General features: G+C 53.2%; 1 pseudogene; it reads right to left on the bottom strand.

The window, feature by feature from the left end:
- Nucleotides 1-3,796: 3,796 nt before the first annotated feature.
- LOC148056920 (inositol 1,4,5-trisphosphate receptor-interacting protein-like 1) lies at nt 3,797-4,772 on the bottom strand (annotated as a pseudogene).
- Between the last annotated feature and the right edge of the window lie 1,228 nt (nt 4,773-6,000).

The following is a 6,000-nucleotide window of genomic DNA, read 5'->3' as shown; positions in this document are numbered from 1 at the left end:
CTCAGCACAGGAAGGACATGGACCTGTTGGAAAGGGTCCAGAGGAGGGCCACAAAAATGATCAGAGGGATGGAATACCTCTCCTATGAGGAAAGGCTGAAAGAGCTGAGGTTGTTCAGCCTGGAGAAGAGAAGGCTCTGGGGAGACCTTATTGCGGCCTTTCAGTACTCAAAGGGGGCTTATAAGAAAGATGGGGACAGACTTTTTAGCAGGGCCAATAGCAATAGGACAAGGGGTAATGGTTTTAAACTAAAAGAGGGTAGATTTAGACTGGATATAAGGAAGAAATTTTTTACAATGATGGTAGTGAAACACTGGAAGAGGTTGCCCAGAGAGGTGGTAAATGCCCCGTCCTTGGAAACATTCAAGGCCAGGCTGGATGGGGCTCTGAGCAACCTGATCTGGTTGTAGATGTCCCTGCCAATTGCAGGGGGGATGGACTAGATGACCTTTAAAGGTCCCTTCTATCCCAAAGCATTCTATGATTCTATGATTCTACTGGCAGCTCGACCTGAAGGCCTCCAGAGCAATGAAAACATCTGCACTATAAGGTCTTTCACCTGCACAACAAGGTCACCAAGGCCATTTGATCTCACTGTCACAATCAGAGAATTTGGGTTGCGAGAGACCTCTGGAGGTTTTTAGTCTAGCCCCCTACTCAAAGCCGGGCTAACACCAAAGTTAGGACATGTCGCTCAGGGTCTTGTCCAGCTGAACTTTTAATGTTGCCAAAGAAGGAGATTCCCCATCCTCTCTGGCTACCTCTTCCAGGGCTTATCTGCTCTCATGGCATACTTCCCTTGGTGCAACGTGTGACCATTTCCTTACATTCTTTCACTGTGCACCTCTGAAAAAAGGCAAGCTCTGAGTAGTGGAAGACAGCAATTAGATCTCCCTCAGCCTTCCTTCTTGGAGACAAGTGGTGCTGGACAGCTGGCGTGTGGTGTGGTGTATGGGTGTAATCCTGCTACCTGTCAACAGAGCTGCGTCATCAGCCTGTTGCCAAGCCAGTGCACTCACCTCTTGAAACCAACTGCCCCCAGAGCAGCTTCTGCACACAGACAGGGACAGTGTAACCTATGGGATCCTCTCTAGACATTGTGCTGTCCTTAACCATCCCTGCACCTAGGCACACCTCTTTGGCATGCTTACTCAGGGCCACTGGCATGGCCTTCAGGCTCACATGCAACAGTGACCTTGCTGTTACTCAGTGAATAGTACCAGGCATGGATGAATCTATGTACTGTCTGAAGCACTTCTTTAATTGCGAGCTTTTTTTACAATTGTTAGCTTGCAACATGAGCATCCCTCGTGCCCACAGACTCTTGGCATTTAAAGGTCCTCACAGCTGCACAGAAAAACAGACAACAAACTTTCCTCTTATGCAGCCTGCTCCATACACCTCTCCTTCCTTGGCATCTTGAGGCTCCCAGGAACTAGCCACAGACTGTACTAATTCCTTTCTTGAGAGGAATCATGTCTCTGCGGCATGACAGCCAAGGGACTCAGTGAAAGATGATAACTGGCAGGAAGCTGCCAGTGCTGCCAGGCAGGTCCTGCAGCATGCTCTTGGGCAAGAGATAGCTGTTGTCTGGGGCACTGCTGGGACCCGGGGGCTGTAGAGTGGGTGTTTAGTTGTACCTGAACACAACTGGGATGGAGATCCTGCAGCAGCTGGTTATCTGTGCCAGTTATCCTCTGGGAGTCAGATAACAGACTGGTCAAGAAAAGTTTTTAATAATGCTGCTGTGACCAGAGCTGTCAGTGGCTCAGGATTTTTACAGAATACAAAAAAGAGAAAATTTATCTAGGATACCCCTCTCCTAGAAGAGATTGCAGAAGGGTAAGCAGCTCTGAGGAAGTGACAGGAAATTGCCGAAGAGCCTGGAAAACTTGGAGACTTTTGGAATGGGAACCAGTTAATGTGATGGAAGTGCTATCGCCTGGGTCACTGGCAAGCCTGCCTTTGTGGTAAAAACCTGTTGGGAAGCAGAGGGCTAAGCAGATTGCATTGTCTTCAGGGGCTCAAGCACAGCTTGTCATTCTTCTTTGTCCCCTGGATTCTCAACCTTCTCCTTGATCAAAAGAACTTGGCCAGATGAACCTGCAAGGCAAATATTTTCATTGGTTCAAAAGTTCAAAGGTACCCAAGAGGGAAACAAAGCCCCAAGAAAAAAGCAACAGGATCAAGAGGTGAGATGAGCAAACTGTCAGAAACTGTAGATCAGAGCTTGTTCTTAGAGGCCGGAGGGGTCAAAGCAGTAAACAAGAATATCATGATGTATTCAAATGAAAAAAATTCACACATGACGTGTTACTCACATAACATGTCTCCCTTCTTGTCTTTATATACCAAATCCATAATGTGTTTACATATTTGACCCAGAAGAGATGCATAGTAAATGCTGGGACTGAGCCAAGGCCTCTAGTTCCTCCTGTCTATTCCTCACAGCACGTGCATTACCGTACAAATATTTCAAATGCGCTCCGGCGTCCTCAGTACACTGTGGAGCAGAGTGAAAGCTCTCGCTAGCGCGCCGTCCCTCAAACGTTGCCATGCCGTCCCATAGCTTACCACTAGCAAGCCCGATTTTATCCCTTGCCCCCTTCAAACCTAGTTTCAAGCCCTTTCCATCAGCCCCGCTAACTGGTGAGCAAAAATACTTTTCTCCCATTGAGAATGGTGCCTCTCGTCAGACCCCAGCAGGCCTGGTGTTGCATAGACCATCCCATGATTGGAAAACCCCAAATTCTGCCAGTGACGCTAGCTTTGGAGCCAGGTATTGATACGCTGCGGCTGCCTGTTTCTTTCAATGTCATTCCCTACAACTGGGAGGACAGAGGAGAATACTACCTGCGCTCCTGATCCCTTTACCAATCTCCCCGAGGCCTTGAAGTCTCTTTTGACCGCCCTTGGGCTTCTCGTCGCGACTTTGTGGGTACCCACGTGACAAAGCAAGAGCTGGTAATAATCTGAGGGCCATACAAGGTTAGGAAGTTTCCTGGTAGCGCCTTCAACCTGAGCCCCAGCGAGGCAGAACCCTTCCTGGAAAGGCAGGTCTGGTCGGCAGACCAGGGGAGTAGTGAATGAATTCTTTATGTTGCTTTGCCTGGGCGTGTAGCTCTTGCTTCACCTGCCAACCTGTCCTCTCTCAACCCACCAGCTTTCCCACTTTTGCCCTGCGGATTCTCTCTGCCATCCCACTGGGGGCAAGTGAATGAGCAGCTGTGTGATGTCAAGCTGCCTGCTGGGATTAACCCACAACACCTGGGAAGCCAAAGCTCAGTGAAATCACTGGAACCAGAGCCCACTGCACCAGCTCTTCTGCAAAATGCTCCCCGACTCTGTGGCAGCTGAGCTGTCAGCACCCTCTGCCTGCGTTCCCCAACAAAGCAATGCACTGGCGCTCCCAGACGCAGTGTTTGTGTGTTAACCGAGTGATTTATTGACATCTGTGCCCAGGGTAAATCTGCCAGAGGGATTGGACTCTCTCAAAGAGGGCAGGCAGTCGCTGTCCAGGTCGTGACGGGAGTCTCTGTTGCCAGGCTCCTTGTACCGGCCCCTTCAGCTGCATGGGGTCCCACTCCCCAGAGCGTGCTTTTGCTGTGGAGGAAAGGTGCGGCAGCAATTCCCAGTGCCGGTTGAGCAGCGTGTTCCCCATGTGCGGCATCTTCAGTTCTGCGGCACCAGCTCCCCGGGGAGCGTCTTCAGGCCTGGCCCTGTGCCTGAAGAACCGCACCTCTGCCACAGCACAGCTCTCTGGCCACGTCCTGCTGCTGGTAACACTGGCCTCTGCCTACTCGAGGCTCAGGAAGGTGTCCGAGTCATCTTGCTGCAGACCAAAGACCATCTCAATCAAGAGGGTACTATCGCAAGCGTTTGTCAGCCGGAGCTTGCAGGAGCGCCTGGAGGGCAGCACTGTTAGACGGCAGTGTCTCCACTGAGGCAGAACCACCCAGGCCGCTTTTACCAGGTTTTATCTGGAACCAGCGGGTGGTTTTCTTCATGTCCAGGTAGGGGCCGGTGCAGAGGGTGCCTAGGAGGCTGGGACCCTGATTTCTCCTCAGCTCCTCCTTGGGGTGGTGGAGGAAGCACAGCATGTCCCCCACCAGCCGCTGCCTCATGCAGATGCACTTCAGCTCTACGCGGAGGCTGCAGTTCCTTGCCGGCATCTCCTCCGCGGTGCTCAGCTCCAGGTGGAAGGTGTGTCCACGGAAGGGCTTCAGAGGCACAAGCAGGCAGTAGACAGCATCATCCTCACAGGAACTCCAGCCTTCTAAGGCGCTGCTCACCCTGATGGCTGGTTTCAGACGCGGCATGAAACTATTCCGGGAAAGTTTTCGGCAGATACGGAGAAGTTCATCCGCCAGCTCCTCCACCATTGTGAACGATTGTGGCAGGTCCGGGAGACGCTTGGCTGAAAGTCTGCCCACAGGCAGTGCAACACTGGGTTTTTCTTCTTGCTCCTCCTTGTCCACCTTTTTTCCGGAACTGCCCTCCTTGCTGCTGCTGCCTGGCTGACAGCTCCTTTTCCTGAGCTGCCAGCAGAGCCCCAAGAGCAGGACCAGGACTCCAGCAATGGCCCAGAACTGCCACTGCTGCAAGGCAGCAAAGAGCAGGGCTCCCCAGGAAAAGCTGCTCTGCTCCTGGGCCCTCAGCTCCTGGCTCTTCTGCTCCTGCTCCTGCAGCAGCCGAGCCATCTCCTGGCTCCGCTGCTCCGCACGCTGCTGCATGTGCTCATGCGTGGCCTCATCCAGCTCATCACCGACCATCCAGTTGGCGGCCGGTCACGAGTGGTGTTCCCCAGGGCTCAGTACTGGGGCAGGTCTTGTTCAACATCTTCATTGATGATCTGGACGAGGGGATTGAGTGCACCCTCAGTAAGTTTGCAGATGACACCAAGTTGGGTGGAAGTGTTGATCTGCTGGAGGGTAGGAAGGCCCTGCAGAGGGACCTGGACAGGCTGGATCGTTGGGCCGGGGCCAGCTGTATGAGGTTCAACAAGGCTAAGTGCCGAGTCCTGCCCTTCGGTCACAACAACCCGATGCAAGGCTACAGGCTTGGGGAAGCGTGGCTGGAGAGCTGCCTGGCAGAAAAGGACCTGGGGGTGGTGGTTGACAGCCGCCTGAACATGAGCCAGCTGTGTGCTCAGGTGGCCAAGAGGGCCAATGGCATCCTGGCTTGCATCAGGAATAGTGTGACCAGCAGGACCAGGGAGGTGATACTGCCCCTGTACTTGGCATTGGTGAGGCCGCACCTCGAGTACTGTGTTCAGTTTTGGGCCCCTCACTACAAGAAGGACATCGAGGTGCTGGAGCGCATCCAAAGAAGGGCAACGAAGCTGGTGAAGGGTGTACCGGTGTTATGAGGAGCGGCTGAGGGAGCTGGGGTTGTTTAGCCGGGAGAAGAGGAGGCTGAGGGGAGACCTTATTGCTCTCTACAACTACCTGAAAGGAGGTTGTAGCGAGGTGGGGGTCGGTCTCTTCTCCCTAGTAACGAGTGATAGGACGAGAGGAAACGGCCTCAAGCTGCACCAGGGGAGGTTTAGGTTAGACATTAGGAAAAACTTCTTCACCGAAAGGGTGGTCAAGCATTGGAAGAGGCTGCCCAGGGAAGTGGTTGAGTCTCCATCCCTGGAGGTATTTAAAGAACGGATAGATGTGGTGCTCGAGGACGTGGTATAGATGGACTTGGCAGTGTTAGCTTAACGGTTGGACTCGATGATCTTAAGGGTCTTTTCCAACCTTGACGATTCTATGATTCTATGGTTCTATGATTCTATGATGCTTAGCACAAAGCCGATGAGGGATATTGTGGTAGCCATGGCCTGCAGGAGGAGGGAGAGAAGGGGTTCAGTGGGGCTGCGAGGGAGGGAGCTGGCGGCAGGGGACACAGGGATGGGAGCCGCAAGGAGCTGGCGGCACCTAGGAGAGGGTGCGAGGCAGCTGGGAGGCAGCAAGGCCTGCGCCCAGCCCCGGCGGCGGTGGCGGCACCGTGCCC

This window comes from Nipponia nippon, unplaced genomic scaffold (genome assembly GCF_047370975.1).
Source record: "Nipponia nippon isolate SJK-2023a ecotype South Korea unplaced genomic scaffold, ASM4737097v1 scaffold_11, whole genome shotgun sequence".
Lineage (NCBI taxonomy): Eukaryota > Metazoa > Chordata > Aves > Pelecaniformes > Threskiornithidae > Nipponia > Nipponia nippon.
This window is presented reverse-complemented; position numbering and strand designations above follow the sequence as displayed.